The following is an 11,953-nucleotide window of genomic DNA, read 5'->3' as shown; positions in this document are numbered from 1 at the left end:
GGGACTAAAATCAGCAGTAGTGTAGAGCCATAAAGCCACGATGAGACTATTATTGTAAAGTTTAAAAACAGGCAAATCTATACTATGCTGCTATTTCTGTTAGGGAGTAAACAACAAGTGACGATCACAAAGGGTTTACTGTGCAAGGCCCATCTTTCTTTTGTGAGTATTATGGTGACCCTAGTGGGTTCACTTGGTAACAATCACTGTGCACAATAGCAGATCCTCATTTTTCTGGATCTGTGTCTTCTTTCGATCACGGTGAGAGATACATGATTTCTTAAATTCTAGAAAAAAGACAAGGAATGTTTACCATGCAATTCACTACAGCAGTTAGGTGACAGATGAAAACCTTAGGGGTACAGAAGAGGTGTGGATGGCTAACGTAGCCAGCACATATGTGGACGATTCATTTTCAGATCTTTTCAAATGCTCATTTTTAATATATAAATAGAATTTATAAACCACATATGGATGAATAAAAAAGCCTAAGAAGCTTAAGACAAAACTTTATAGAGTCTATTTGTATCACATATCTGTCTATGAAATATAACTTTTCTCAGGTAACTTTCAGGGGCTGTGAATATTTCTGCACCTTCCAAAACTGTTTTAAACGAACCTATTGGTGCGTGAAAGAAAGCCGGCACACATCAGGTGCAAGGCGCAGGGGAGACTGGGGAGGGCCGCGAGTCAGAGGGGCGGTGGGCGTGGCCTGAGAGGTGGGCGGGGTTGTGAAGAACGTGACTGATGACGTTTCATACCCAGAAGCCCCTGCGAGCCTGGCTTGGGACGTTGCGGTACCCGGTGGATGGTGCCTCTGGGAGTCGCCCGCTGCAGCTGGGCAGACCCACGCAGGTAGGCAGAGGCAGCTGGGGCCTGGAAAGAGCTGGCGGTGGCTGTGGAGGAAGCCATGTGGGGGACTGTGATTGAAGAGAGCCTTCTCCTTCCCACCCGGAAGGAACGCTGCTCGTGACAACTTCATGGCGGGGTCAAGGCATGTCCTCTGTAGGCCGAAGACTGGGGTTCCAAGGGCTTCCCTGTCTTGGAACCCCATTAGCCTTGCTTTTCTCACCGCAGAAGAGGGACACTTGGAGGACAAAGGATTAGAACCCGCTTGGTTTCTGAGTAACAGATGTTTGGTTTGGTTTTGCTATATAGTACTAACTTGTAATTTTTAATGAAGTGTATAACTTGAGGACATTTACTGGGAGGGATTTAAGAATAGATTTTAGCCAGGTGTGGTGGCACACGCCTTTAATCCCAGCACTTGGGAGGCACAGGTAGGAGGATCTCTGTGAGTTCGAGCCCACCCTGAGACTAGATATTGAATTCCAGACCAGCCAGGGATAGATTAAGACCCTTCCATGAAAATCCCCAAAATAAATTAATTAAAATAAAATTTTAAAAAACACAACAAAAAACCTTGCACTAGTGAGATGGCTTAGCAGGTACTTGCCTCCGAAGCCTAAGGACCCAAGTTCCATTCCCCAGTTGTCATATAAAGCCAGATGCACAAAGTGGTGCATGCATCTCGAATTTGTTTATAGTGGCTAAAGGCCCTGGCACACCCATTCTCTCTGTCCCTACCTCTATCTCTCAAATAAATAAATAAAATATTTTTTAAAAGAATACAGATTTTATCTATCACTGACATTTTGGATCTTGCTCCACTATATTGTTGAGAAATGACAGTATTGCTGTAAGGTGCACATGGTAGTTCATGCCTGTAATTCCCGCACTGGGGATGCTGAGGCAGGAGAAGTGACATGAGTTTGAGGCCAGATTGGGCTACAGAGTGAGACCTTGTCTCAAAAAACAAAAGCGAAAAGCAAAAATCAAAAAAGTCATTGGTTGTGAATGACTAAAGAGACTGACAACCTAAGCTCTCTCTCTGTATGACAGAGACAATGTCATTATCTTTGTAACCTGGCATACGTGGCATGAAATGTGTGGTGTGAAATGTATAATAAATGAATTAATGAATGAATGAATGAATACTTTTCACACAGAGCTAGCTGTTTAAAGGTATTTCAGCATGAGCAGTGAAAAACAGCTGTCAAGGTTTATTTAATAGAATTTATGTCATATTCCTTATCTATAAAACATTTATTGGCATCAGTAAAGGTTCCTATCTTTGAAACACTAGTGGAGTGCTGGTCGTTTTAGTAAAGCCACTACTTTGACATAAGTGCATGAAAACTTAACTTGTATTGATAAGTATTTTGTGTAATCCCTTATAATTAAATTTAGTGTATTAGCATTATGTACAGCAAAGAGCTAAAGAACTTTTCTATTTCATCAATGAGAGCTAAGATGCATAAAGGAGGTCTCTTCAGTATTACTGCAGACCATGTGGACAGTCCTTTTCTTCATGTGTGACAAAGACTCAACAGTTTTTATAAGGGGAAATTAAGTAGAGATAAAAGAATGAACTGGAAGGAAAGGGCAAGTCAGAGCGCTTTAGACTGCTAACTCATGCACAGTGTGTGGTTTCCTGTACTATTGGTGCTGATACAGGAGAAAGGGTAAAACTGGAAGTGAGGCTGTTGCATAGCACCTCAGAAACACAGGATTAAAACATTTATTTTTATTGTTGAAAGAGAGAGAGAAACAGACAGACAGACAGTGGGTGCACCAGGGCCTTTCAACCACTGTGATGGAACTCCAGATGCATGTGCTCCCTTGTGCACATGTGTGACATTCTATGCTTGCATCTAGCTATGTGGGACCTGGAGATTTGAAAAGAGTTTTTTTATTAATTAGTTTTGTATTCACCAAATACAGTCCATTAATAGGCTCATCCGTGATCTACCCCCTCCCCTAGGCCCCTCCTTGTTGAGGTATATGGGTCATGCATTGTGGAGTTAGCCCACAGTTATGGGTAGGATAAATGTCTCTGCATGTCATGACCCAACATGTGGCTCTGACATTCTTTCCGCCCCCTCTTCCACAAAATTTCCCAGAGCCATGTTGGGGTCATTCTTGGTCTGCTTCAGTGATGAGGTGTTGGGGCTCTGGGTCTCTGGCTCTCTGATTTGGTAGGAGTTGATTTTTCTCTGTGTTGATCTCCTTCTCCCCCCCCTGCCCCCCCCCCCCCCCCGTGCTGGTATCTGGCTCACCAGGGAAACAGCACTCTTGCTTGTTTTGCCAATTTTTCTTAGTTTCAACCGGCACCCTTTTGAGGTATGATGGGGTGGCTCTCTCCTTAGGATCTACATCTATCTGAAAAAGAGAAGCAGATTCTCCAATGGAGAGTAAGTTAGCACCAGGACAAATGAGATAACGCTTACTTTTTTAATTGAGAATTTAATAGGTGTAGGCCTTCTTGTAGCCCACGATTGATGGTAGCTTGATAATGGAGAGTGGGCTTATGTTTGGATATGGTTCTGACTTGTTTCTCAGCTCCAGCTATGCATCCCATACCACTGAGGGGATCAGTTAGCGAAATCAAGAGAAGTTGGTTCCCCAACATGGCTGTGTGCCACTATTGCACTTGTGTGGGCATCGCAACAGGTTATTTGCTGCTAAGTAGGTTAGACCGTGAGTTGCTTGGACAGATATTGGTCATTTTCCCCTAGTCACCCATGTAGCACCTTCTGGCACTAGACATGTAGACTGTCTGGCGACTGACTCTCTTCCAGCTTCCAGCCATGCCATTCCATTTTATGTGTCAGCCCCATAGGTGTCTTCAGCAGTAGGGTCTTACCACTAACCTTTGTTGGTTCATCAAGTACTCTAACAGAAATTTGTCTTTATTTTAGGAAACATTGTAGATATCTCTGATCAAAAGCTCATTTTGGATGATAGCCACATGCTGGTATTGGAAGTTACAGGTCAGTGCCCATTAAGAATAGGAAGAAAAAGATAACTAATATACAAGAGTTAGAGATAAGAGAGAGAGAGAAGGAAGGAGGGAGGGAGAGGGGAAGCTAAAGAAGATGAAGTTCAGTCTTCATCATAGCCTCTCTAGTGTCTTGTGGTTCAGGTGTTCCCTCTAAGGGCCTGGTGAAGGTTCAGCCATTTGGTCTGCCTTTTAGGAAGTAGAATTTTATGGTACCATTGCTATTTGGGTCTAGATTTGTGTCAGTCCCCTCCATTGCCTTCCTCTCCCTCCCCACCCATCCTATTGTCTAGTCCATGAGATACTTGCTGGGTATGTCAGACATCTTATTAGATTCAGGTTAGGTGCTGTAGATAAGTGAGACTATGTGGCCATTTTTTTTCTGTGATTGGGTAAGTTCACTGAGAATGATCTGTTCCATGTTCAATCATTTTTCCTCAAATTTCATTGTGTCATTTTTTTCTTACTGCTGTATAGAATTCCATTGTGTAGATATACCACATCTTAGTTATCCATTCTTCCAGTGATGGACATCTGGGTTGATTCCAGCTCTTAGCGACTAAAAATTGAGCTGCTACAAACATGGTTGAGCAAATCTCTCTGGCCTGTGGTTTGAAGGTTTTAGGGTAGATGCCCAGTCAGGGAATAACTGGGTCTATTGGTGTCTCTATAGTCAGCTTTTTCAGGAGTCTCCATATTGCTTTCCAAATGGTTGTACCGTCTTACATTCTCACCAACAGTGGATAAGTGTTCCTACTTCTCCACATCCTCCCTAGCATTTATTTTCATTTGATTTTTTTGATGTTTGCTATCTTTATTGGGGTGAGGTGGAATCTCATAGTTGTTTTAATTTGCATTTATCTGACGAACATTTTCTTAAGTGTGTGTTTGCCATTTATATTTCTTTCTCTGTGAACTGCCAGTTCAGCTATTTGCCCCATTTTGTGAGTGGGGTGTTTGACTTTTTACTGTTTATAAATTTTTGAGTTCTTTGTAGATTCTAGAGATTAGGCCTTTGTCAATTGGATAAACCGCAAATATTTTCTCCCATTCTCTGGGTAATCTATTGGCTTTGCTTATTGTATGCTTGTCTGTAAAGAAACTCTTCAGCTTCATGTGATCCCATTGGTTGAGTGACTGTTTAAGTTCGTGAGCTACTGGTATTTTGTTCAGGAAGTATTTTTCCATTCCTGTATCATGGAAAGTATTTCCTAAGTTTTCTTCCAGTAATAGTTAAGTTTCTGGTCTTATATTGAGGTCTTTGATCCATTTGGACTTGAGTGTAGTGCATAGCGAAATGTGTGGATTAAGTTTCGGTTCCTGCATATGGTTTTCCAGTTTATCCAGCACCATTTGTTGATGCTGTATTTTTTCCAGCCTATATTGTTAGGGCCTTTGTTGATTATCAAGTAGCTATAGTTGCTTGACCCAAAATCTGGGTCCTCAAGTCTATTCCATTGGTCTATATTCCTGTTTTTATGCCAGTACCATGCTGATTTTTTTACTATGGCTTGGTAATATAGCTTTAGATCAGGTATGGTGATGCCTCCAGAGGTATTTCTTTCGCTGAGGATATGCTTGGATATGTGAGGCCTTCTGCCTTTCCATATGAAATTTGAGATCATTTTTTCTATCTCTGTGAAGAACACTGTTGGGATTTTAATTGGAATTGCATTAAATCTATATATTACCTTTGGTAGGATTGCCATCTTCACAATGTTAATTCTGCCTATCCAGGAGCATGGGAAGTCTTTCCATTTCCTCAACTCCTCATCAATTTCTTTTTTGAATGTTTTTATGTTTTCATTGTATAGATCTTTCACTTCCTTGGTTAACGTTATCCCAAGGTATTTTATTTTTTTGTTGTTACTGAAAATGGGACCATGCCCCTTATTTCTTTCTCTGTATCTTTGTCATTTGCATATAGAAGGGCTACTGATTTTTGTGCATTGATTTTGTATCCTGCTACTTTGCTATAGGAGTTAATCACCTTCAGGAGTTTTGGGATGGATTCTCATGTGTCTGTTACATATACAATCATGTCAAGAGCGAATAGAGCTAACTTAACTTCTTCCTTTCCAAATTGTATCCTTTTTTTTCCTTCTCCTGTCTTATTGCTTGAGCTAGGACTTCCAGTACTATATTGAAGAGCAGAAGTGAGCGTGGACAACCCTGTCTTGTTCCTGATCTTAATGGAAATTCCTCCAGTCTCTCTCTATTAAGTATTATTTGGGCCTTAGGAGCTTTGTATATTGTCTTTATTATGTTACGATATGAACCAACCATGCCAATTCTCTCCAATGTTTTGATCATGAAGTGATGTTGTATCTTGTCAAAGGCCTTTTCTGCATCTATTGAAATGATCATGTGGTTTTTATGTTTAACCTTGTTTATGTGTTATATTACATTGACAGATTTCCATATGTTGAACCACCCCTGTGTTCCTGGGATGAATCCCATTTGGTCAAGGTGGATACTTTTGATGTGTTGTTGGATTCGGTTTGCAAGGATTTTGTACAGGATCTCTGCATGTAAGTTCATCAAGGAAATAGGCTGGTAATCTACCTGGTGTTGGAATTAGGGTGATGCTAGATTTATAAAAGGAGTTGCATAGCTTTTCCTATTCTCCAATTGTATGGCACAGTTTGAGTAAGATTAGTTTCAGTTCTTCCATGAAGGTTTGATAAAATTCAGCTGAGAAGCCATCTGGTACTGGACTTTTCTTTTTAGGGTGGTATTTTATTACTTGTTCAATTTCTATGAGTGTGATGGGTTCATTGAGGAGATTAATTTGCTCTTAGTTTAGCTTTTATAGATGGTATGTGTCCAGGAATTTATCCATCTTCTCCACATTATCCAGTTTTGTGGAATAGAGGTTTTTGAAATAATTCCTGATGATTCTCCCAATTTCACTTATGTCTTTTGTGATCTCTCCTTTTGCATTTTGAATTTTGTTAATTTGAAGCTTCTCTTTTTTTTTTGCTTGATCATATTGGCTAGGGGTTTGTCAATCTTGTTTATATTTTCAAAGAACCAGCTCTTTGTTTTGTCAATTGTCTTAATTGTTTCCTTGGGTTCCAATACATTAATTTCTGCTTTGATTTTAATTATTTTTTTCCTTCTGGAGCTCTTTGGGTTGGATTTTTCTTGCTTTTCCAGTTCCTTTAGTTAGATGGTTAGGTCATTGATTTGGGATCTCTCTGTCTTTTTTATGAAAGCATTGAGTGCCATGAATTTTCCCCTGAGGACCACCTTCATTGTGCCTCATAAGTTTTGGTAGGATGTTTTCTCATTGTCATTCAATTCTAGAAATTTTGCAATTTTATTTTTTATTTCATCCACTATCCATTTATTGTTTAAAATGTGCTGTTCAGTTTCCAGGTGCTGTTGGGATTCTTGGTGGGTCTTTTGTTGTTGATTTCTAGCATTATAGCATTGTATTCTGATATCATGCAGGGAATTATGTCAGTTTTCCTAAATATGTGGAGACAGTCTTTGTGACCCAGTATATGGTCTATTTTATAGAATGTTCCCTGGGCTGCTGAGAAGAATTGTAGTCTGTGGATTTGGGATGTAAAGTTCTGTAGATGTCTGTTAGGTCTAAGTGATCTGTGGTTTTGTTGAGCTCTATTACTTCCCTGTTGATGATCTGTGTATTACTAATAATGGTGTATTGAAGTCCCCAGCTATGATGGTGTTGGTGGTTATTTCTATTTTATTGTCAAGTAGATTTTGTTTTATGAGCTGTGGTACCCTGTGTTTGGTGCATACAGATTTATGATTGTAATATCCTCTTGATGGATCGTTCCTTTGACAAGTAGGAAGTGGCCTTCCTTGTCTCTTTTGAGTATTTTTGTTTGAAGTCTATTTTATCCAATATTAATATAGCTATTTTTATATATTCTAACAATATAGCTATGCCTGCTTGTTTCTTATTCCTAATTGCTTGGAATATTGTTTTCCACCCTTTCACCCTAAGGAAGGTGTCTTTCTTTAGTGGTGATGTGGGTTTCTTGAGGACAACAGATTGAGGGGTATAATTTTTTGATCCATCTTGTTAGCTTGTGTCTCTTGATGGGTGAATTAAAGGCATTAATATTTAGCGTAATGACTGTGAGATTTGATTTGATCCCTGCCATATTGTGATGGCATATGTGGGTTGGTGTTTTCATGGACTTTGAAGTTTTTTGTGCCTACTCTGAGTTTGGTTATTGTGATCTGCTTCTTGTAGGTATTTGAGTTTGATTATTTGTTTCTTCTTTGTGGAGAATTTCCTGAAATATTCTCTGAAGGTTTGGTTTTGTGTTCATATAATTGTAAAGCTGAGTTTTGACATGGAAAGTGTTTCTTTCACCATACTTTTTGCTGGGTAGAGTAGTTTGGGTTGGAAGCCATAGGTTCTTAAGACTCTGCAGTGTTTCATTCCAGGCCATTCTACCTTTCAGAGTTTCCATTGAGAAGTCTGGAGTAATTCTGATGGGGTTAGCTTTGAAAATGGTGTGCTGTTTTTCCCTAGCTGCTTTTAGGATTTTCTCTTTGGTGTCAATGTTTAGAGTCTTAATGACAATATCTCTTGGAGAGTTTCTCCTTTGGTCCAGTCTGTTTGGAGTTCTGGTGGCTTCTTGTATCTTGATGGGCCTTTCTTTAAGAGACTGGGGAAGTTTTCTTCAATTACTTTGTTAAATAAGTTCTCCACGCCTTTGGTCTGAATTTCTTCTCCTTCTAGTATTCCAGTGATCCTGATACTCGGACGTGTCCCACAATTCCCTCATGTTCTGTTCACAGAAATGTTTGAAGTTACTGGAACTTTTGAACTCTCAAACTGTTTCTTCCATCTTTTCTTCCAGTTCAGAGTTTCTGTCCTCCACATGGCTGACTCTATTTTTGAGAGCTTCTAGAGAGTTTTGGACTTGTTCAATTAGGTTTGCATTTTTTACTACTTTTCTATGTATAATTTTCATCACTCTGTCAAGCTCCCTTTCCACATCATTTTCTGATTTTCTTGATGATTCTTGGAATTCATCCTTTCATTTCTTTATGTCTTCATTTAGCATCAGCAGCTGATTTTTGAGGTCTTCTTTTTTTTTCACTCTCCCTCAAATTTCTTAACTGTCTTTGAACTCCTTCCATTTTATTATCTATTAGGTCTAGTCTAGTGATGGCAGCATCCACATGATTATCAGTCCTTTGTTGCTTTTCTGCAAGTTCTACCAGTAGCTTGGTCAGGGTTGCATTGCTCATAACTTCATTTTGGTGTTCTGATCCTAATGATTCTTCTGTGTTTTGATTAGAGATGTTCATTGTAGGACTGGGTGATCTAACTGGATTTTTTTGCATTTGATTTTTCATGTTATTTCTTTTGCGCTGTGGTTTGCCCATCACAGTGTATGGGCACGTAGGTGGCTGGATCAGCCTGGGCTCAAGCACAATGGGAATCTGAGGTAGCCTGAGCAGTTGCCAAGCAGCCTGGGCTTTGGCTCTCACTTGCCTAAGCTGCCTGATCTACTGCCTGGCCTGGGTGCCAAAGCTGCCTGAGCTCTCAAGTGGTAATGCACCCCAGCTGCCTGCACTCACGCTAGGAGAGACACTGAGGCACCAAGCACTGAAGCAGCCCAACTTCTGGCTGGGGAACACTGGGACCCAGAAGCAGTCTGCGCTCCCTTGCGACAGGACAATAGCAGACGGCCAGTGTGGCATACAGGTAGGGGATGGATCTGAGCTGGCACAAGTGACAGACACAGTCTGAGCTTGTGTGGCAGTTGCTGTGGGCCTAGGCTCCCTGAATGTGTGGCGGCCAGAGCAGTAAGGGAGTGTGTGGGTGGAGCAGTCTAAGCTTCCTCATGAAGGGATACCATGGATACAGTGGGTCGAATGGTGCATCGCAGTGGATAGGGCAGCTACTTGGGGGGAGGGGTGAGCTACCCGCCTGCAAGGGAATCAGCAATTCCCTGGTTTCCCCCTCTGTGCCCTCCCACTGGCAATCTATTAGAGATTGCGCTCCCCTAAAAGACCCAGTGAACCTTTACTGTCTTGCTTTTCTTTCCCCTGGATCTGCAGGGCAGCTAGGTGATCGCCATCTTGGCAGAAAGTCCTAAAAAGAGTTCTTAGAATTCATAGGCAAGTCCCTTAACCTCAAAGCCATCTCTCTAGCCATAAAACAGTTTTTAAACCTCTTCTGTAAGTGCACAGTTCCACCTACCTTTGAGTTTCTGTGGAATGGTACACATACACACAGTCAAGATTTTATTTTCTTGTTCCCCAAGTAGACAGTTCACTAAAGTCTATATCCAATCTGATTCAGTCTTCTATGCAATGGAGTTATAACCAAATGGATCAAACTTCCCATCTGGTTATTTTCAAAGACATTTTCCAAAGAGAAGAAATTTTAAAAGTCATTCGTGATTTTTTTTATTTGCCATATTTATTTGTTAATAATGGAAAGGGACTACTTATAAGTTGTTCATCTTCTGAGCAGTGAACCAACACCATGGAGACTAATTATACTTAAAAAAAATAACAAACAAGCATGAACCATGAGATTGAGAGTCTTAAAATGATCTCTGTACAGAATATGAAGTATATTGCTCGCTGCAAGAGAATTGTATTCTAATTGTGATACACAGTGTCTAAAGTCCCAACCTTCTACATAGAACTTAACTGCATGTTGTCTTTTCTCTTGTATGACATAGTAACCCCAACGGTGGTGAGACAGGGTTAATGAAAGTGATGCAAACACCATATGCTCAAAGGCTTTTACATCCTTTTGCATCAGGGAGCCCAGAATATTGTTGCTCAACTATTCTAGAATATATTGAGTCATCTCTTTGGAAAGTAACATTCAAGTTGTAACATTATGCACCCATAAGCAGCCTTGCTGGCATTTTCAACGATGTTATAAAATAAAATATTATAGCAATCTGGCTCAAAGATCACCAGAATAGAGACTATAACTTTTCACATCTCTGGCTAAATTTCAAAATACACATGATGAATGTACATGAACCATCTGTCCAATAAAAATCACATTTCCTAATTGTCTAATAGTTTTAAATTGCTGAGCAATAATAACAGAAATAATAAAAATTGCAATGTTGATTCAATAATAGTCATTCATTCATTTAACACAATTATCAGACAACTTTCACCTATGACGGTATATGAAGCAGATACTGTCTTTATAACCCCTTTCTGTGGGTGAAATCTCAAACTTGTAGCAACTCTATTTTTAAAAAAGGTTTACTAACATATCAACCATACATAATAATGGTTTTCATTATGACACTTTCATATATGTATAGTGTATTTTGATCATATGTACCCTTTCACTGCCCCCATTATCACCTCATATACCTTCCCACTGATTTGCTTTCTGGGTTCAACTAGTCCCCTTCTGCTTTCATGTCTGTGTGTGTGTGTGTGTCCTAGTGAATTTAATTAGAGCTGTTTGCAAGGGCATGGGTGAAGGGAGTTTACAGGAGCATTATAGCAACTTACCAGTGCCTGTACCATTGAAGAAAATGTCTCTCCCCTGCCCCTCAACTATTAACTGCCTATAAAACCTCAGGGAGGATCAGGGTCTTGTGACCCCCTACCTCATGATGATGGATGTTGCTGGGCACAATCTTGTGCAGGTCCTATGCAAATAATCATCACTGCTGAAAGGTCATGAGTACCACAGGCATGCTTGGAAGACAGCGTTCATAACACTCTACCCCACCCTCTGACTCTTTCATTCTTTTTTATAAATAAATTTATTTTTATTTATTTATTTAAGAGAGAGAAAGAGGCAGATAGAGAATGAGAGAAAGAGAGGAAGAGAGTGAATGGGCATGCCAGGGCCTCTAGCCACTGTAATTGAACTCTAGATACATGTGCCACCCTGTGCAGCTGGCTTACATGGGTCTTGGTGAATTGAACTTGGGTCTTTTGGCTTTGCAGGCAAGTGCCTTAACCACTAAGAAATCTCTCCAGCCCCTTTCACTCTTTCAGCCTCCTCTTCCATAATGTTTTCTGAACCTTGGAGGGAGTGGTAAAGGTGTCCAATTTGTGGCTGAGTTGTCACTTTATCTTTAGCACTTTGACCAACTATGAGTTTCTGTAGTAACCATATTC

General features: G+C 40.2%; 1 protein-coding gene across 2 annotated transcripts in view; it reads left to right on the top strand.

Moving 5' to 3' along the window:
* The first annotated feature begins 778 nt into the window (after window positions 1-778).
* The window catches only part of Spata16 (spermatogenesis associated 16), a 333,223-nt gene continuing 322,048 nt past the window's right edge, over window positions 779-11,953 (top strand). The window contains exon 1 of one of the 2 annotated variants that reach the window (XM_004652337.2): window positions 779-855. The gene's annotated coding sequence lies outside the window, so the exon portion shown is untranslated. The remainder of the gene's footprint in view (window positions 856-11,953) is intronic. The other variant, XM_045130002.1, reaches the window with a different exon arrangement.

The sequence above is a fragment of the Jaculus jaculus genome, chromosome 11 (genome assembly GCF_020740685.1).
Source record: "Jaculus jaculus isolate mJacJac1 chromosome 11, mJacJac1.mat.Y.cur, whole genome shotgun sequence".
In the NCBI taxonomy this organism is placed as follows: Eukaryota; Metazoa; Chordata; class Mammalia; order Rodentia; family Dipodidae; genus Jaculus; species Jaculus jaculus.
Note: the sequence above shows the minus strand (reverse complement) of the source record. Positions and strands in the feature narration are given on the sequence as shown.